Raw genomic sequence first — 22383 nt, 5'->3', positions numbered from 1 at the left:
TGAGATGGCATTAATACTCAAAATTCTCAAAATCCATATGTATCTCCAAATATTAAAGATTTTGTTTTTCAGTTAATCAATTTAGAAAAAAGAATTTGGTTGTTAAAGTAGGTACAGTTATTGGGTAAATCTTTAAAAACTAAGCAAAAGTAAGTAATGTGCAGTGCAGGGCCTGCTGGGCAATGTGTTGGGCCTGCTGGACAATGTGTTGGGCCTGCTGGGCAATGTATTGGACCTGCTTTGCTATGTAATGCTACCTAAGACTGTAATAGGTAAAAGACAATGTTGCAGATCTCTCAAAAGTGTTTAAAAATCCTTTATTTAATATTCATAGCTTTAATCTTTTACCCATACCTTTTATTTTACTAGCGCAGTGTTATCTCTATTGTTAATTCTTGTTTTAGACATTTTTGTTAAATGAGGCCCAAAGTACAAGTTTTGAGAATATTTTCAAGGGCAAATGTTTCCATTGTTCCTTACAAGTAATTGTCTACAGAAATATGCTTCAGAATAGCCAGTATACATGTTCACTCATCATCATCTATGAGTTAAAGTGGTTTTGGATGTTCACTAAAAATTAGGCAGAAAGGTATAAAAGGCATAAACTAACAAAATAAAGTTTACATAAGTTCTGTGATTGGGTAGATAGCAGATTGCTGCAGAAAAGTAAACAGAGACATAGCATGTACCATGGAACAAAAGCAAGCCGTCAACCCATGACAGTGTCACACTCAGGAGTCTCTTTCTCAAGAAACCCATGCTTTCAAAAATAGCCATCTGAGTATGAACCAACAATCATCTGACTGCTTGTATCAGTTCCCCATCACTGCTGATGTGTCTCTTTGTCCATTAAAGCTAGTAATTAGATTTGCACTCATGATTATTCATTCCACTGGCTCTTTCTCACATTCATGCTATGATTCCTTAAACCAGAAGGGCCCAAAGCTCAATGTTTTTTCCAGGGACTGGTTGAACATGTACCATCCAACTATCAGTCCATGGATATGCAGAACTTTAAGCACTTTTTTATCATTTCTATGGCTTCTTATAGGTGTTTTCTGGGACTTTGACATTAATGGACTATTCTTAGGATGGGTCATTAATGTCTGATTGGTGGGGGTGCAACACCCGGCACCCTCGCCCATCAACTGCTCAGTTACAGAGCTGCACAGCTCCACTGACAGAATAGTAGCTACGGCATTGTACTGCACATCCACACTGTATTGATTTGAATAGGGGGCAGATGTGCAGTTCCTGCCAACGAAAACTATACAGTCAACGGAGCCGTGCTGTGCAGCTCCGTAGCTGACCAGTTCTGTTCGACATAGTGAATAACTGATCGACGGGATGCCAGTTGTTGCACGCTCACCAATCAGACACTAATGACCTATCCTAAGGAAAAGATATCAATGTTAACGTCTCAGAAAACCTCTTAAATGTAAATGTTCCTTTTTTTTACAATTATTTAAAATTACAGTGTTTCCCAAAAGAAGTCAAGCCATGCAAAATTGGCTTTAAGTATAAAATGAGCAAATACATTAAAAACCCTTAGGTTTTGTGATGTAAACTGTATCTAAAAGATGTTGTACAAAAATGAGTAACTAGTCTTTGTTATTTTTAATATCTCCTCCTGCTTTGTCTCCCTGGTGTTTTTTTTTATTCTACAGATACGGTATCCTTGTAGTACATATTGTGAAGTGTATGCAAGGTTTTCTTATTTTTTCAGCTCAGTGCCTCTGAATTAGAAGCTGCTAAAGGAAATTGATTGGTCTCAGCTGGCACACTGGCCAGAAAAGATGTAGCTATAAAACTAGAGACTGCATTAAATAATTGGGTGGACACTGATGTTTGACTCTTAGCAGTAGATCTGCAGATGGTCATATACCGAATTCTAAAGCAAATGAAATAAGAAGAAATCTGTGCTCATGCTTTATTTTTCCCTAACATGTACAAGAGTGACAACACGTGCATACCGGTGCACATACATACATTTTTCATGTCTTTTTTATGTACTATCCACCTGATTTTTCGGCATTCATTTGTATTGTCTGTATTATCCAGCAGCTGTTTGTCATCCTAATACTCCAACACACTATATTGCCTGACACCGAACCACATGTAATAGTATTCAAGATATTAATAATAATGAAGTTAAAGGGGTGATCCAGTAATGAAAATGTTCTTGTTAAATATTTTTACATCCTAATCACTTTTGTAATTAGCTTATTGTAAAATGCCCCACACTTCTCCCTATCCTGCTAATCCCTAATTATATATTTTTTACTGCTATTCCTGTAACACTTCACTTGAGAGGAGTCTCAAATGGTACATCACAAGAAGGTTGGGGTCACACTCACTACTCTGTAGTGTCTATCACCCCTCCTGAAATAAAATGTTATCGGGGCAGCGCTGCAGATACCTATTACGGTTTCTGGCATCACTATCCACTGTAGATGTCCTGGATGCAAGGTGATAGATGCTGCAGGAGAGGTGAGTGCAGTGCCCGCACTCTGCTAGTATCTCCGCCAATGCAGCTTTTATTTGTGAAACAAGACATCATCAGGAGGCTGAAAATAGAAGCAATGAGTGGCACCAGCTCCAACCCACATCTCCTAGCACTGTACTCAACTGAATAATGACGATCCATTTGAGGGTGGTACTAGAAGCTGTATTGCAGCTTTGGTGTCACTCACTACTTCTCCAGCCCCATGACAACATCTTTTTCATCATCAACATCACAGTTAGAAGCTGCATCAGCGAGGACAGAAGAAGAGTGCAGGCGCTGCATTCACCTCTTCTACAGCTTCTATTACTATGGATTCAAGACATCTTCAGAGGACAGCCCTAAAAGTGTCAGGAACACTGCACTGCACTTGCTCACTTGAGCCAGTGCACGTGTCCTGAGTAAGACAAACTGTGCTCTAAGATACCTGTGGAGCGGGGCAGCAGCGCTGAAGGTGCGTGCTTCAGACCAACAGGACCTGAAGCACATGACTGCTGGGGGCATGACCTAAACTCCAGAGAGCTAGGAGCTGACGGAAAACTCCTAGAAGGGTAACTACGGGACAAAGTTACCAAGGGGCATAGACAGGGACGTAATCCAGATCAGGCCGGATTCAAAGCACGAGATAGCATGACAGAACCAAAGGATTAGACAGAACAGATAATCAGGACGTAGCAGCAGTCAGAAACCAGAGAAGCAGATACTCAGTACAGAATCAAAAGGCAAACTCACAACGAGGGACAGAACCGGGTCAGAACCATATAAGCAAGCTAGAAGACAGGCACAAGACACAGGCACAAAGGGGTCACCACACTCTGCCAAGGGCAAAAGTATAGCTGATGGGGATTGGAGCTTTCCAGGGCTATAAAAAGCTCTCCCCAAACCAAAGAGAGGCCACAATAATTAACCCCAGGTGTGCAGGTCAAAACCTGCACTGGGCTCAAGACATTAACCCCTGGCGTGCAGGTCAAAAACCTGCACTGGGATCATGACAAAAAGAAACTGTATGTAGTAAGCAACCGTTGTGCTGCAACCTGATGATGTTCTTTTCTAACAGAGTTGACAGACACTGTAGGGAAGTGAGTGCAGCCCCAGTCTCCTGTGAAGTCTTATTCAAAACTCCTCTCGAACTAAATTTCACAATTAGTGAAGTAAAAAAATAATACATTTAGGGATATACATGATGGAGAGAACTGTAGGGTATTGTATAATAATGCTCATTACAAAAGTGTTCAGAGTGTAAAATACATATTTAGACAAGATATGTTAAGTACTGGACAACCTCTTTAATGGAAAAAATAAACACAATATAAGGGAATTATGGATTAGGGTACGCTATAATCCACTATGGCTGCTTACTATGTGCACTTAAAACTATTGACTATAATAAACATTGTGCATGGTCACTAGGTTGATAAAAGGTTTATATTGTTCATGCTACATTTTTATTACATTTGAGAACATTAGCTATTGATAGCATAATGTTTATGCTGAATCTGTAACTGGATTTTTGTATTTTTCTGCATTTCTGTTGTAATTTTTAAAGGTAAATATAGAGGAGAATCCTGCACTCCAAAATCAAAGAAACTCTTGAATTTATTGTTTACAGACAATCCAGTGCTGTGCATATAAATGGAACATTTTGGTCAATTAGACCCTTCTCAAATATGCACAGGGTGGCTGGAGTAAGAAAAAGTTAATGCTGATGAATAGCTCGTCAGAAATACGATCATGTCGACTCAGGTAGGGCGCCATACCAGTAGCGATATGGTCGCATTTCTTACTCGCTATTCTCCAGCGCTTTCTCATTCCAGCCACTCTGTGCATGTTTTAGAAGGGTCTAATTGACCAAAACGTCCCATTTTTATGCACAGCACAGGATTGTCTGTAAACAATAAATTCAAGAGTTTCTTTGATTTTGGAGTGCCAGATTCTTCTCTATATTTACTACGGGGTTACTTCTGGATTTTGGCATTCCGTACTTTCCTACACTATATTTAGTTTTTAATGGTGTTTTTACTTAAGTTAAATCCACTGCAGCTATATGTTACTTTAAAATGAACCTGTCAGGTTGTAAATAAAGTCCAAGCTGTGGAGTGCATAGCATAAAGAAAGAGAAACTGAGCAGAATGATATATACGTTTGTTGGAAAAGATTCAGTATAACTTGTGTTTTATTCATTGAAAGAGAGAGCGAGAAATAGAGAGAAAGAGAGAGTCCAATGGGTGGTGTCTAATTGGTGAGTGACAGCTATCTCCACATGCACAGTTAAAGCGGGAAGCTTGTCAATCACTGAATAGAAACACCCACTGGACTCATATACATACAAACACTAGGGATATATATCAATGTATAAAATGCAAGTTTTACTGAAGTTTTTCCCCAGAAATTGCATATCAATCTAATCAGTTGCTCCTGCTCTATGGCATTCTGCCTGCAGATAAATTCTATTTTCAGCATGACAGGTTCCTTTTAAAATGTACAGCAAAATATTGAAAAGTCCTACCAGCAGCCGACAGTGTGGGAGCGTAGCTCATCTTTGGACTGGAAACATTTGCTTTCAGATATACCACGATAAGAGCTGCGCAAAATCTTTCCAGCTGTTTTATATGACTGTGAATAGGGGAAAAGTGATGTAAGTAAATTTACATTACACAGATATTGGTCATGCATAATCATTATCCACGGGACATAACAGAGCTAAGTGCAGATCAGTACATTTTTTTCCTAAGGTGGGGGATTACAGCTTAACCTGTACTACAACATAAAATTGTTCAAAGCATAAATAGACTCTTTTAAAAGGATTAACATGCTTGAGCAACGGATTAGTAAACATTTCAACTCTATAAGCAGTATATCGTCAGTAAAAGAAGATGGTATATTATTGATTGAATTTACTCAGATTGATTTTTTTCATGTACCAGGGGTTCTTACCTTGAACTGCATACACACTGTTAACTGAATTACAGTTATCGACTAGTATTATAAATATTGCTCCTGCGAAAGAAAGTATAAAAAAGCAATATTTCTCATATAACAATAATACACTTTATATCATGCACTGATTCGTATATCACTATACTGTGCTTTAATTGCTATTTCATGACTTCCACTTCATACACTGTATATGAGAAGGGTCAGCAGTAAGGGCAGGCAGGCATCTGCCTGGGGCCCCCCCATCCAAGGGGCCCCAACCAGTGGTGTACCGCTAATAGTGGCAGACCACGTGGCCGCTGTGAGGTCTGTGAGTCAACGGGGCCCACTGTTTGCACCCCTCCCACATATCACGCATTAAGCTGTATCGGCATCATAGATGCCGATACAGTTGAAAACAATGATGGAGGAGAGAGCATCATGGGATGCTTCCTCTCCCATCATCCCCCCTCTGCCTCTGATGCATGGGGCACGATGATGTCACTTTAACATGCACCATGCTGTGTCGGGCAGTGGACCTGCTGAGGTGAGGAGATGCGCTGCAGTGGGGAAACAAGGAAAGGTGAGTATTGTATTTATTTATTTTTTAAAGCAGTAAGTATATGGTGGCCATAATACTGGATGATTATGGGGTTGCTTTATACTCCTATGGTGGGGAGGCTGCATTATACTCCTGTGCTGGGGCTGCATTATACTCCTATGGGGGCTGCATTATACTCCTATGAAGGGGCTGCATTATACTCCAAAGGGTGGGCTGTATTATACTCCTTTGGGGGCTGCATTACACTCCTATGAGGGGGCTGCATTATACTCCAATGGGGGGATGAATTATACTCCTGTGGGGACTGTATTATAGTCTATGGGGCTGCATTGTACTCCTATACGTGGCTGCACTATACTTGTATGGGGCTTCATTGTACTATATGGAGGACTGTGGTCCTGCATTGTACTATATGGAGGACTATGGGGTGTACATTTTACTATATGAAGGACTATGGGATGTGAATTGTAATATATGGAGAACTATGGGGTGTGCATTGTACTATATGGAGGACTATGAGGTGTGCATTGTGCTATATGGAGGACTATGGGGTGTGAATTATACTAAGCAAGCAAAATGCTGCCTATTCATTGAGAGATTGGATTGCTTATGCCGGAACAAAAATCATTGTTCTCAGCAGCACATCACCCGGTGAAAACTGAAGATGTGCTGCTGATAACCTGATATTGTATGATGATAGATTGATCTACCTGTGTTCATTCTGTGCGCATCATTCTTCCTCTTCCTCTGTGTAAAGAGGCCTGGAAACAAGTGTCAAACGACTTCAATATTGCCAATCATGCTCGTTTAACAGCCTGAACTCAGCACATGTGTCACGGCTCTGTTGTCAGGTGTCCCAGGACCAGGGGCTCCTTCCCTGTCTCTAATGCTAGAGGAACCCTAGCTCGCCCTGTTCCCTGAATTACTTCTGATGGTGAAGATGCAGGGGACATGTATCTTGCCTTAACTCCTGAATCCGCTCTCAGTCTGTACCCTTCCTCCACCAAGGGAAGAAGGGAGTAGTAGTATAATGTAGTACACCAACCAGATTAACAAGGTAATAGAAACGGGGTAACGAAAAATACCAAATGTACAAATATATTCACACATATAACAGAGTAATGCATCGGGGTGTGGAGGATGGGGTTAAACCAAAGTAAAAAAAGGGAATTATCACACACCCAAACGCCTTCTCCAATAGCAACCACCAACAACTTCCAGCCATGCAGCATAAGCTACTCTGGCAATGAGTGCTAGCCAGGGCTCAAAAAATATAGGAGATAGGAGTGGCTAACAGTGCACAACTGAGCCTTAATGCAGGAATGCTTCCAGAAGTTCTCAACTTAGCAGATTAACCCCTGCACTGCTAAAATAAATTTGCACCGTTTAATATGAAGGTGAAGTGCTTCTAATTAGTGAAGAAGTAGGAGAAATCAGACACTGCAGTCTTCTGGCTCCTCTCTGTCGTGGTAAACCCATGACAGCATATAAATACTGCCAAAATGTTTGTGTGATGGTGCAATAGATTAACATTTGGGGCCACACTTTAAACTTTTGCCTAGGGCCCCACTTTGTCTAAAACTTGCCCTGTATATGTGACTAATGAATATAGATGTGTACAACTCTCAGTTACCTTTTTGAGAAAGTGAGATATTGAATGGAGGAGTGTGCATGTGTGGCACCCCAGAGTCCAGTTGCCACAGTGACATGGCCTCCCTATAAGGGGTGATTTCATGCCTGAAGAAAGGAGGGGGGTCCCCATGCCAGGTAACACAGAGTACATGTCAATTCCTGCTGCAGGCCAGAAAGGGGAGCTTCCTTATAAATTCTGGCCAGCAGGTGGGGTTAGTGAGTCAGTAAGAAGGCAGCAGAGAGAGTAAACAAAAGAGTTGTCATGGAAACGGGAGCAGTTGGAGCTCATGACAAGACAGTTAGGGACAGTTGGAGTAGGTCTGTGGAGAGGGAAGGGACAGGAGCAGAGACAAGGGGCTCTGGGGAACTAAAATTGCGTATTGTTGACCCCAGAGCGAAGCGCTAATAAAAAAAGGGGTCTGCAAGTTCCTTGGCCACACTGAACACCTGAAGGCATGGCAGCAGACCAAGAGCCCAGGACTGACAGTGAAAAGGACAGTGCCCATGATATAGGCTCACACTGTCTGCCATACAGGTTCGCAATCGTACCGCTGGAGAGGGCCGCAGCTTGGCTACAAGCGGCAGGGACCCAAAAACAGAGCGCAGAAGGAAGGTCCCCTACCACACCTGGCAGGGTAGATCCCCTGAATGCCTCCAAGCAAGCTGGACTCAATCCTTCATCTGTATGTGGTACCCCAGATTGCAACTAATTTCAAGTAAAAGGTAAAGAAAACTGCACCTCTCCGTGTCCTACACATATTCTCTGCACCCCAACGTTCACCACCATCTGAACAATCCAATATATTTGCACTGGGGCCCTGCTCTACCCGAGGGGAGCTGAACCATCTTTGCTGCGTAACCATCAGCCCCAGTGGACCAAAACCGCAGCGTCGGCCACCCATTGCCGAATACCATGGGTGGCGTCACCATTCCATTTTCCCTACCATTTTTCCCATCATCTTTCCCGATTATCATCCATCATCCTTCATTAAACATCCATCTTTACTGGATGCCCAGGGCCATGGACCGGTCACTGCCACCGTGACACATCCCCTTTAAAGAACCTGACCAGCCCAGTACCGAGTAACTTAATGTCCCACATAACTTTCCTCTTATTCCTACTATATGCTCAGGGCCACGGACCAGGTCACTGCCATCGTGACATCCCCTTTAAAGAACCTGACCGGCCCGGTACCGAGTAACCTAAGGCCCTGTTAAGCAATTCATATTGAATCCCAGCAGCAAATAAAATATTTCACTTACAGTATACAGTATGATAGTTTAGAATATGTGTTCTAAGGCTAAGTTCACACTACGCGTTTTTTGATGCATTTTTTTAGCACAAATTTTCAGCTGCGCTTTACAGTACCAGCAAAGTTATATTTCAGAAATCTCATGCACACAGCTTTTTTTTTGTCATCAGTATTTTGTGCTTTGCATTTTTTATTTTTTTTGCACAATGGAGCATGTCACTTCTTTCAGTGTTTTTTCAGCGTTTTTCACCCATTGAAAATAATCGGTGGTGAAAGAAAGCTGCAAAAACGCACCAAAAACTCAGGTATAAGATTTTGCTGCGTTTTTTTTTGTGCCAAAACCTGATTCTACAGAATAGGGCTTTATTTTTCAACACTAAACTTTACCAGCATGCACAAAATACTAATCTAGCATGCCAAACCCGCAGCAAAATATGCAAGGAAAAACAAGGAAAACTTGTTTTTTTTCTGCAGCTTCTTTCTTGCCAAGAGATCAAGTTATGTTGCAGAAAAAAAACACTGAAAAAATGCCTAGTGTGAACTTACCCTAAACCTTACCTTGGCAGATTTACATATCACTGCCATCCGAATAGGCTTCTGTAAGAGACAACCCCTAAAGGTACTGTCACACTTAGCGATGTACCAGCGATCCCGACCAGCGATATGACGCAGTTAGGATCGCTGGTGCATCGCTAACTGGTCGCTAGTGAGCTGCCACACAGGCAGATCTCACCAGCGACATAGCAGGGGTCGGGGGTCGCTACTTACCTGTCAGACGAGGCGATCCTGACGTCCTCCCGCCCGTGTCCACACGTCGCTCGTCTCCACAGCAGGAAGCCCAGCAGGAAGCTGACGATGAGAAACGGTCCAGGACGTTCTCGCGCGATCAGCGATAACCAGCGAGGGAGCGGTCGGAGGTAAGTATCAGACATAGCGATATCGCTAGCAATATCGCTGCTGCGTCACAAAAACCAGTGACGTTATAGCGATATTGCTAGCGATATCGCTTAGTGTGACAGGCCCTTAAGAGAACAGTCACAGCAGCCATAAGTGGGTTTTTTCCGCCTTTAGAACACCAACAGCTTTTATACTTAAAAAACTCCTATATGGAGAATTTGAAGACTTCACATGTGGAAACTCAGCAGGCAAGTCTTTAGGATGAAATGTTCTTTCATAAAGAGGTAGAATTGATCTTTAATCATTATTTTCCAAGTAGAGTGTAAACAACATGAAACTTTTTCTGGAAAACAGAAAGCTATTTTTATCTATATAGATGACAACAGAAAGTAGAATAATAAGACAAGGAAGACTTGTCTTTCTCCGCATACAAGAAAACATCTGCTAGTATAAACAGAGGACTGGGTTTGCCTACCCTTCATTCCCACAGCGATTTAGTCTTTGTAGAAGGTATCGGAATATAATTGTTCCAGACAACTGCTTAGCATGCTTTGAAGACTATAAAAGAACTTTTTTTTGTTTTATCTGAACTCCAGCTGTCTGCATCAAACTGTACAATCAATATGAATTAAGCTGCCCCATTTCTATTTATATGTTCTTTATTACAGTCTGTTGGCCTACTCATGATTTGAAATAGCTAAATTGGGTAGAATTTCAGTTTCCTTATACATGACTGAGAGTCTAAGCTGTAACATACACCTTAATCCCTTATGGAAGCAGCCAATTTTCATGTTTCATTTGTATTTTTTCCTCCCCTTTTTCCATCAACATAGCTATATGAGGGCTTGTTTTTTGAGGGATGAGTAGTACATTTGAATGACACTATTTATTTTACCATACAATGTACTGGAAAATGAGAAAACAATTCCAAATGTTTTTTGGGTTTTTTTTTATTGCATCCATTTTGTGAAAAAATAACACAGAATGTGAATTTTCCATGTGCATATTGGGGAATTTAAAACCTTTCTTTTAAATCTGCCTTGAAATGCACTTATCACTTTCCAAAGGATGCCCCTCCATGCTCTATTTCCTTACCAGTTGCCATTGGAACCCTCCTGTTGAATCCTACCAGCATAGCTTCTACTGTGAGGGATTATATTGCAGAAAGAGGCAGAGCCTTTTTATAGTACTGTAGAGCTCATAGCAGGCAGCTGTGGTATGCCTGCGAGCTGGTAACTAAGGGCCCCGTCACACATAGCGATGCACCAGGGTTCCCGACAATGATATTACCTTGTCAGGATCGCTGGTGTGTCGCTGGTGAGCTGCCAAACAGGCAGCTTCACCAGCGATCAGCACCAGCGACACGTGGGTAACAAGTGACGCACGTCCCTTAGTTACCCACTGTGTACCTTAGTTACCAGCGCGCTGGTGCAGGAAGCTGGTAACCAAGGTACACATCGGGTTTCTAAGCGGCTCACGACACTTAGAAACCCAATGTGTACCTTGGTTACCAGCTCCCTGCACCAGTGCTCTGGTAACTAAGGTACACATCGGGTTTCTAAACGCTGCGCGCCGCTTAGAAACCCGATGTTTACCTTAGTTACCAGCGGCAGCTCGCTGATCGCTGGTCTCCCGCCTGTCACACACAGTGATGAGTGCTGGCCAGGAGGAGACCAGCGATCAAAAAAATGTCCTGGCCATTCCAGCACGATCAGCGATACCCGGCAGGGGGGCCGGTCGCTGAGAAGTGTCACACTGGTGACATCGCTGTAGCATCACAAAACTTGTGACTCAGCAGTGAGCTTGCTAGCGAGATTGCTATGTGTGACGGGGGCTTAAGCGTAGTGATAGAATGCAAGATTGGCTGTTTATCGATAAGATGAGACATATACTACAGGAAAGGGCTGCAAGATGCAAAATATTACAGTATGGGGCAGTATATTGGTGGATAAAAGGAGTCATGTACTGCAGGATGGAGCTGTAAAAAGAGGAACTGAAAGGAGTGATCTACTGCAGGATGGTGCTCTGTATAGAGGGGATGATTTGATACAGTAGCGCATACCTGGGCAAAGTGAGGCCTTTGGGCCACTTCCGGTCCTCTGGCTGTTCCAGTCTGGCCCATGGACCGAGACACATGAAGGGTTAAAACAGTGGCTCCCCCATGTCCATCCTCCACTGCCGCACACTGTTACTTGTTGTGAGTTCATTTTCCCCTTCACTACTGAGGCCCGAGGAACTCCCTCTTCTGGTGAAGAAAGGTAGTGAGCCTGATTGTCAAACACCTGGGGCTGATGATGATGACTGGCTGAGTGGAGTTAATTACTGGATATAAGGCTGCCGACGCCCTTCTGGCCTGCGGGTGATTTCTCTGTGGACTTCTAGGAAACCAGTCTGATTCCTGCTCATCTAAAGCTAAGATTTCTTCTTTGCCTTTTTGCATTAGTGTTTTGTTTTCCTTGCTTTTCTGGATTCTGCCATTCCCTGCTGGGGTGAGCTGAATCTCCTTTTGCCTGTTGCTCTGTCTTCAGAATATTCCTGAGTACTGACATAGCCTTTTTTGAAGCCTAACGTCTTCAGGGCCTTTTTTACTGTCAGTTTGTTGGCTCTTATTTTCATAGGGTTTTTTCACGGATTGCAGACAGCAGCCTTCCTGTCCTTTCCTATCTAAGCTAGCTTGGGCCCCATCTTTGCTCAGTCTATCTTTCTGTTTGTGTTTTGTTCTTTCTTCTTGCTTCACCGTCATTATATGTGGGGGGCTGCCTTTTGCTTTGGGGTCTGCTCTGGGGCAGTTTAGATTTCCTTTTCTGTCTTTAGGCTATGTAGTCCTCCGGCTGTGATCGAGGCGCCTAGGGCATCGTAGGAGCCCCCCACGGCTACTGCTAGTTGTGTTGATAGGTTCAGGGGTCTGCAATCCGATAGCTGCCAACTTCTCTGGTTTTCTGGACTTAGCTAGCATTTCTATTTTTGCCTCCTACGGTGACTCAATCATAACAGTCACTACTATCTGGATCGTCGGGATGCAGACAGCAGTGAATAAATAGGTGGAGGACGGGGACACCAACCCCTTCTTCCACCAATCAGCAGATGTGATGACATCATTTCAGCTGTGCACTGCGGAGAGTCAGTACATCGGAGACAGAAGCAGAGTGCTGAGGGAACAGGAGCAAGATGGGTATGTGGTGTTTTTTTCATGTGTATGAAATGTTTGCATTGAGGTTTTGTGGGGGTCATGCTGTATATAGGGAAGCTATATGGGACGCATGTTGTATATAGGGAGGCTTTGTGAGGCTCATGCTGTATATTAGAGGCTATGTGGAGCTCATTGTGCATATGGGAGGCTATGTGGGGCTCATACTGTTTATAGGAGGCTGTGTGGGGCTCACAATGTATATGGGAGGCAATGTGGGGATCACATTGTATATGGGAGGCTATAAGGGGCTCATGCAGTATATATGGAGGCTATGTGGGGGCTCATACTGTATATAGGAGGTTATATGGAGGCACATAGTGTATATAGAAAGCTGTGTGTGGGCTCATTAGGTACAGTATATAGTGGGCTGTGTGTGGGCTCTTGCGGTATATCGGGCACTATGTGTGAGCTCATATAGTATAGGTGGGCTGTGAGTGGGCTCATACATTACATAGGGGCCTGTGTGGGGGCTCTTGCAGTATTTAGGGGGCTGTTTTAGAATTCATATTGTATAGGGGGCTGAATGCTGACTCATATGGTATATAGGGGATATCAGGATACTTAATTCTGCTGAATATTAAGTGTCAAAATTAATATTAATATAAAATAATTAAAATTAATATGGTAATATTAATATTGAGCAGAATTACTTTCAGTTTATTTTTTTGACCCTCCGCAACAGTCATGGTCTCTCATGTGGCTCTTTGGGAAAATGAACTGCCCACTCCAGTACTAGAGGATGGCAATGTAAACAGGAGATAAGATTAGCTTAGCAGTGTATTGCCTGCTGCTGAGAGATCAATGATATGAAACTGAAAATGCCTCTTTATTGATGCATATGACAGAGGAAAATCTTTTGCCATGTGCGTTAATAGAGCAGCATTTGTAATTTCACAAAAATTATCTGTTAGCAGAAGGCAACAAGCAGAGTTCAGCACTGATATTGTGGAAGAGTAAAGAAGAGTTGAGTTCTGCTAAAACAAGTTAATGATATAACATCATACTGCAACTATACAACTATAGAAAGAAGAAGATAAATCAGTCAAGCAAGGTACAGTATAGGAGTAGAGTTTGCATTGAAGTATAAGGTGAATTCTAACTTTTGTTTAGCATTAAAACTTAAGAGACACAACCAAAGTGATCTATAGCAAATATAAAATATAATTAAAAATAATAAAGGACCAATTGTTGTGTCAAAAAAGAATGGCTGACCATTCAGAAATAGTGAAACCAAAAGAATTTACTTGGACAGATAAAATATAAGAAGAACAAAGAGTGAAATAAAATACCTTTATTAATAGTGGTAGGTTGTACTATATATTCAGAAGTGCTCGCAAAAAAATAAAAATAATAATAAGCATAAGTAATTGAAAAATTATTATATATAAAACACCACCTCGAACCAATGACTCTATTACATAGAGAATATATTAAAGTGACAGACAGCCAAATACTGCAGCAGCAATATAGGACAAATAAGCTACCAGAGTGCAATACCTACACAAAGTGCAACAAGTGCCAAAGTGTACATTCTTTCAATTAATGGAATTTATTCTGGATGTGTTTTTTTTAATAAAAAAAAGACTATGGGGTTAATAATAGAGGTGTCTTATAGACATCTCTCCATTACTAAATTCTGGGCTTTATGTCACCTGAAAATACAAAGGTGACATCAAACCTCCCCAACTATCACCCCCACTTGCCACTGTACTGTATTTTTCGGACTATAAGACTCACTTTTTCCCAAAAAATGTGGAGGGAAAACGGGGGGTGTCTTATAGTGGGAATGTACTTACAGTTAGCGTGGTGGCAGCAGGAGTCGGGCGATTCTTCCGGTGGTCCGACGCTACAGGTCGATGATCTCGCTCCCATCCCAGCCTGGTGCGGCAGGTTTGACCGTGTTCAGTGGCGCGGGGGGCTCCGTCAACTTTTTGTGAAAGCCCGAAGCCCCCGCACTTCTATTGTCGTGATGCTGTGGCCTCCTGCAAAATGGCCAACAGAGGTGGCGCGTGCACAGATTGATATCTCAGGACGAGATCTCATTGCCAAGATCTCAATCTGTGCTTGGGGAATCAATCTGGCCTCCGGGAAAATGGCCATTGGATGCAGCTAATGTGCAAATTGAGGCTTCAGCTCCACCTGTGGCACTGCTTAGGTGTTATGGAGGCCAGGATGCTTTGATAGTAGCCTTCAGCTCATCTGCATTGTTGCGTGAGGTGTCTCATCTTCATCTTGAATCTCTATGGGGTTAAGGTCAGGTGAGTTTGCTGGCCAATCAAGCACAGTTATAATGTTGTTTCTAAACCAGGTATTGGTACATTTGGCAATGTGGACAGGTGCCAAGTACACTGATGCAGTAATTGATGCCAAAGGAGCCCCGACCAAGTATTGAGCCCATTTACTGAACATATATTTCATTAGGCCAACATTTCGGATTTTAAAATAATTTTTTCAAGATGTCGTTGTAAAGTATTCTATTTTACTGAGATAATAACTTTTCGGTTTTCATTGGCTGTAAGCCACAAATATCACCATTAACCCCTTCACCCCCAAGGGTGGTTTACACGTTCATGACCGGGCCAATTGTTACAATTCTGACCACTGTCCCTTTATGAGGTCATAACTCTGGAACGCTTCCATGGATCCCGGTGATTCTGACATTGTTTTCTCATGACATATTGTACTTCATGATAGTGGTAAAATTTCATTCAAATAACTTGCGTTTATTTTTGAAAAAAATGGAAATTTGGCAAAAATTTTGAAAATTTCGCAATTTTCCAACTTTGAATTTTTATGCCCTTAAATCACAGAGATACGGCACACAAAAAACTTGATAAGTAACATTTTCCACATGTTTACTTTACATCAGCGCAATTTTGGAAACAAAATTTTTTTGTTAGGAAGTTAAGGGTTAAAAATTAACCAGCGATTTCTCATTTTTGCAACACCATTTTATTTTTACGGACCACATCACATTTGAAGCCACTTTGAGGGGTCTATATGATAGAAAATACCCAAAAGTGACACCATTCTAAAAACTGCACCCCTTAAGGTGCTCAAAACCACATTCAAGAAGTTTATTAACCCTTTATGTGCGTCACAGGAATTTTTTGAATATTTAAAAAAAATGAACATCTAACTTTTTTTCACAAAAAAATACTTCAGGTTCAATTTTTTTATTTTACCAAGGGTAACAGGAGAAATTGGACTGCAAAAGTTATTGTGCAATTTGTCCTGAGTACGTTGATACCTGATATGTGGGGGGAACCACTGTTTCGGCGCATGGCAGAGCTCAGAAGGGAAGGAGCGCCGTTTGACTTTTTCAATGCAAAATTGGCTGGAATTCAGATCGGACGCCATGTCACGTTTGGAGAGCCCGTGATGTACCTAAACAGTGGAAACCCCCCACAAATGACACCATTTTGGAAACTAGACCCCTAAGGAACTTATCTAGATATGTGGTGAGAACTTTGAACAGACAAGGGCTTCACAGAAGTTTATAACGTACAGCGGTACAATTAAAAAATCATATTTTTTCCACAAAAATGATCTTTTCACCCCCAATTTTTATTTTCCGAAGGGTAACAGGACCCTAAAAGTTATTGTGCAATTTGTCCTGAGTACGCTGATACCCCACATGTGGGGGTAAACCACTATTTGGGCGCATGGCAGAGCTCGGAAGGGAAGCAGCGCCATTTGACGTTTTTGGCTGGAATTGAGATCGGACACCATGTCGCGATTGGAAAACCACTGATGTACCAAAACAGTGGAAACCCCCCACAAATGATACCATTTTGGAAACTAGACCCCCCAAGGAACTTATCTAGATGTGTGGTGAGAACTTTGAACCCCCAAGGGCTTCACAGAAGTTTATAACATACAGCCGTACAATTAAAAAATCATATTTTTTCCAAAAAATGATCTTTTCACCTTCAATTCTTATGTTTCCAAGGGTAACAGGACCCTAAAAGTTATTGTGCAATTTGTCCTCAGTACGCTGATACCCCACATGTGGTGGTAAACCACTATTTGAGCGCATGGTAGAGCTCGGAAGGGAAGCAGCGCCGTTTGACGTTTTTGGCTGGAATTGAGATCAGACACCATGTCGCGATTGGAAAACGCCTGATGTACCAAAACAGTGGAAACCCCCCACAAATGACACCATTTGGGAAACGAGACCCCCCAAGGAACTTATCTAGATGTGTGGTGAGCACTTTGAACCCTCCAGTGCTTCACAGAGGTTTATAACGCCCGGGCGTAAAAATAAAAAAATCGTATTTTTTCCACAAACATGATCAATTTGTCCCCAATTTTTTTTATTTTCCCAAGGGTAACAGGAGAAATTGAACCCCAAAAGTTGTTGTCCAATTTGTCCTGAGTACGCTGACACCCCATATGTGGGAGAAAACTACTGTATGGGCACACGTCGGGGCTCGGAAGTGAAGTAGTGACGTTTTGGAATGCAGACTTTGATGGAATGGTCTGCGGTGTCATGTTGCCTTTGGAGAGCACCTAATGTACCTAAACAGTGGAAACCCCCCACAAATGACCCCATTTTGGAAACTAGACCCCCTAAGGAACTTATCTAGATGTGTGGTGAGCACTTTGACCCTCCAAGGGCTTGGAATGCAGACTTTGATGGAATGGTCTGCGGGTGTCATGTGCGTTTGGAGAGCCCTTGATGTACCTAAACTATTTAAACTCCCCACAAGTGTCCCCATTTTGGACACTAGACCCCTCACGGAACTTATCTAGATGTGTGGTGAGCACTTTGAACCCCCAAAGTTTATAACGCCCGGGCGTGAAAATAAAAATCATTTTTTTCCACAAAAATGATATTTTTGCCCCCAATTTTTGATTTTCCTAAGGGTAACAGGAGAAATTGTACCCCAAAAGTTGTTTTGCAATTTGTCCTGAGTAGGCTGATACCCTACATGTGGGGGTAAAACACTGTTTGGGCGCATGGCAGAGCTTGGAAGGGAAGGAGCACCATTTGACTTTTTCAACTCAGAATTGGCTGGAATTGAGATCAGATGCCATATTGCATTTGGAGAGCACCTGATGTGCCCAAACAGTGGAAACCCCCAATTCTAACTCCAACCCTAACCCCAACACACCCCTAACCCTAATCTCAGCCCTATCCCTAGCCCTAGCCCTAACCCTAGCCCTGGCCCTAACCCTAGCCCTAACCCTAATGGGAAAATGGAAATAAATACATTTTCTTTTAATTTTATTATTTTTCCCTAACTAAGGGGGTGATAATGGGGGGTTTGATTTACTATTTATAGCGGGTTTTTATGTTTGGCAGCTGTCATACGCTAAAAGACGCTTTTTACTGTAAAAATAGTTTCTCACATATTGAGTGCTATAATTTTTCCGTATTTTGACCCACCGAGTCATGTGAGGTCTTATTTTTTGAGGGACGAGTTGACGTTTTTATTGGTACCATTTTCGGCCACGTCACATTTTTTGATCGCTTTTTATTCCGATTTTTGGGATGCAGAATGAACAAAAACCAGCGTTTCATGAATTTCTTTTGGGGAGGTGCGTTTACACCGTTCCACGTGCGGTAAAATTGATAAAGCGGTTTTATTCTTCTGGTCAGAACGGTAACAGCGATACCTCATTTAGGTGGTTTTTTTATGTTTTTTCGGTTTTATGCAATGAAAACTATTTTATATAAAAAATAATTATTTTTGCATCGCTATATTCTGTGAGCTATAACTTTTTTATTTTTTCGCTGATGATGCTGTGTGGTGGCTCGTTTTTTGCGGGACAAGATGACGTTTTTAGCGGTACCATGGATATTTATATGTGTCTTTTTGATCGCGCGTTATTGCACTTTTTGTTTGGTGGTATGATAATAAATCATTATTTTTTGCTTCATTTTTTATTTTTATTTTTTAAGGGGTTCGCTAAAGGGGTTAACTAATGGGATAGTTTTATAGGGCAGGCCGTTACGGACGCGGCGATACCTAATATGTGTACTTTTATTGTTTTGTTCTTTTTTATTTCCAAAAAATGGATTTATTGGGGGAATATTTTTTTTTCTAATTTATTTGGCGATTTTTTAAAAATTATTTTAACACTTTTTTTTTTTTTTAACTGTATTACATAGTCCCAGGTGGGACATCACTGTCCTGTGACAGATCGCTGATCTGTCACATCACAGATCACTTATCTGTCACATCACAGATCACTGTGACAGATCAGCGATCTGTCACAGGCACTGCTGCAGACTTCCTCATGCCTGCGCTTTGCAGGCACTGAGGAAGTCAGCTCCCTGCAGGCCCCCGTCACCATCTTGGATTCGGGGGCCTGCTGGGAAGGAGCCCCCCGCAGCAGCGCTGCACGTTGCGCTGCTGTGGGGGGCTCAGGGAAGCACGGAGGGAGCACCCTCCCTGCCGATGCTTCCCTTTAACCCCCGCTACACCGTGATCATGTTTGATCGCGGTGTGTAAGGGGTTAACGTGTCGGGGGCGGCCCATGACCACCCCTGACACATTGTGCCGGGTGTCAGCTGTGATAATCAGCTGACACCCGGCCGCGATCAGCGGCGCTCACCATGTGGGCGCCGCTGATCGCGCTGGACGTACTATCCCGTCCATGGGCATAGGGGCCCGGGTCCCATGGACTGGATAGTACGTCTGATGTCAGAAAGGGGTTAACAGAAATAAACACTAGTGATGATTCCCTAACAAACAGGCATTCCTCACATGTATTCAGCCTGTCCAGCAGCCGCAAATCAAGCAGCTGCGCCGACAGAAACTAAATCTCCGAGCACCCCAAAATACTAGGAGGTCACCCGAGCAAGCCCGGAAAAGCCAGAGCAACGAGTATACTCGCTCATCACTAATAAACACTTGAAATACATCACTCTGTTTGTAATCACTATATCTAATATATGAGTTTCATTTTTGTATTGAAGAACTGAAATAAATTAACTTTTTGACGATATTCTAATTTTGTGAGATGCACCTGTATATGTGTAAGGGGTTATTGACTTCATACACTAAAATTTTACACAGTAAAGGGAAACATCATTTTAATTCTGTTTTACATAAATCAGTACAAACAAAGGCCAGGATCACACATGAGAGAAACACGGCCGAGTCTCACATGTTAATACTCGGCACTGCCGCCGGCACTCGGGAGCGAAGCGTGAAGCCACATAGCAATACATGGAGCCGTGCTGGCGGCAGTGCCGGGTATTAGCATGCGAGACTCAGCCATATTTCTCACATGTGTGATCCCGGCCAAAATAAGAAACTCTGAAATACATCTTTTTAGAAAAATCTGTCTTTTTTTCTCTTCCAGAACTGTTCTTTCATTCTCAAAGGTCTCTGTTTCTAAGCAAAATTTGCCTTCAGTGAATGCAGGCTTTCCCATTGGTTAGATAGGAGATGAGAGCTGATGCTCTTGCAGTTCTATAGAAAGGGAAAGACAAAGGAGGAGGGAGAATCTAGAGGCAGATAAACACTTGATGCTGCAAGATTACTTGAAATGACAATTCCACTGTTAAGGCCCCGTCTCACATAGCGAGATCGCTAGCGAGATCGCTGAAGCGTCACCGATTTTGTGACACAACAGCGATCTCGCCAGCGATCTCACTACATGTGACACATAACGGCGACCGACCCCCTGCTGGATATTGCTGATCGTGCTCGAATGTCCTGGGCCATTTTTTCATTGTCGGCGTCCCGCTGGCCATAACTCAGGGACACAGGCGGGAGTCGTCAGAAAAGCTGCTGTGTGACAAGGTACCAACGACCACCGAGGTCGTTATACGGATCGCCATTGGATTGCTGCATCATTGAAGAGATCTGCCTGTTTGGCAGCTTACTAGCAACCAAGTAGCAATGCACCAGCGATCCTTACCCGTTCTTATCATTGTCGGGATCACTGGTGCGTCACTATGTGAAACGAAACCCTAACAGTCTGTTCATAGGCTGATAATCATCATATAAGTCTTCTTGTAAACTTTGCAAAATGTCAAAACTCAAATTTAAAAGAAGTTGATCGACGTGTCACCAGAAACATGTGCCTCAAATTAAAATTTTCATCACAAATATTTATTTTATTACGTTTTTTACTGTTTAAAAACAATTAGTATATTGACACATACCTCCTGTGCAAACGTCTACAACAATGCAAAGCAGTATAATGATATTAAAGGGGTTGTCTCATGAACAAAGTTCATTTTAATTAATAGATCTTGGAATAAAATGTTTCTGTGCTGAGATAATCTTATAAATGTGCCTCTGCTGTGTACTGTGTAATGGCTGTGTCTGACCATACAGGAACATGGTCTGACCATACCACATCTCCTGGGTAGGGGAGGAAGCAAAAGAGTATACAGACTTTACAGCACATGATCGCAAATAATTTTTTTTTTTTATTTAAAACATTTTAAAAAAATAGGTATGGAAATGCTATATCTCACAAAAAGAATTAGCTGTAATCCCCTGCTTTGCTATCTGTATACTCTCTTTTGCTTCCTCCCCTGTCCAGGAGACGTGGTATGATCAGACAATGTTTCTGCACGGTCAGACACAGCCATTGCACAGTACACATCAGGGGGACAATTATAAGAATATCTCAGCACAGGAACATTTTTTGTAAACACATCCAATTTTGGAAATTATTATTCCAAGATGTAATGATAAAAATCAACTTTAAAATTAACTTTATTCATGGGGAAACCCCTTTAAGCATGAGCCCAATAATTAAAATCAGCACACAACTCTAGTTATTATATCACAGAGTGCTGACTGTATATGATTATTTGTAGTATACCACGTGGGGAATGCCAATATTCCCCTTTGATGATGGTGAATAAGTCATAATGGCAGTGATCACAGTACCAACTAGTTGGTTCAATCTAAGTGACATTATAATGCATTTCTAAGCAAATATATTATGAGCAACACATCTGCATAGACATTAGTCTGCCCAGTGCATAATCCAAGTGCAGCATCTAAGTGTACTGTAATAAATCAGCTTAGAATTGAACCAGAAGGGAACTGAAGGTGATTGGATAAGTAGAAACTGTAAACAATGTTTCTGCTTGTTTCCACTCTCAGCCCTATAGTCCTTCACTTCCCAATAACCTCTCTAATCCCTACCTCTATTAATGAACTGGTCATTTCTTCCTCCATCCTTCACATCCATCCCACCTCCACCTCAGAACTGTTCCTTAACATAAAATTATTTATCTAGACACAGGAAGCCATTCTCCATCTCCCACCTTTTTACACTTTCTCTGCTCCGCCTCACTGCTGGTGATATCTCTCCAAATCCTGGTTCTCCTTACTACATCCCCACAGTCACTTCCATCTCCCATCCAGGATCAATCACAAATTTCCACAATCTTTGTAGCCTTATGCCCATTCACCCTGCCCTGCTTCCCCAGTCCCTCTAAAAGGAGGGAGTG

At 42.2% G+C, this 22383-nt stretch overlaps 1 protein-coding gene across 8 annotated transcripts in view; it reads left to right on the top strand.

Moving 5' to 3' along the window:
* DMD (dystrophin) overlaps positions 1–22383 on the top strand; it is a 3834938-nt gene that overhangs the window by 3073483 nt on the left and 739072 nt on the right. The window lies entirely within an intron of this gene.

This window comes from Dendrobates tinctorius, unplaced genomic scaffold (assembly GCF_039654945.1).
Source record: "Dendrobates tinctorius isolate UK_male_01 unplaced genomic scaffold, ASM3965494v1 ptg000166l, whole genome shotgun sequence".
NCBI classification, from domain to species: domain Eukaryota; kingdom Metazoa; phylum Chordata; class Amphibia; order Anura; family Dendrobatidae; genus Dendrobates; species Dendrobates tinctorius.
This window is presented reverse-complemented; position numbering and strand designations above follow the sequence as displayed.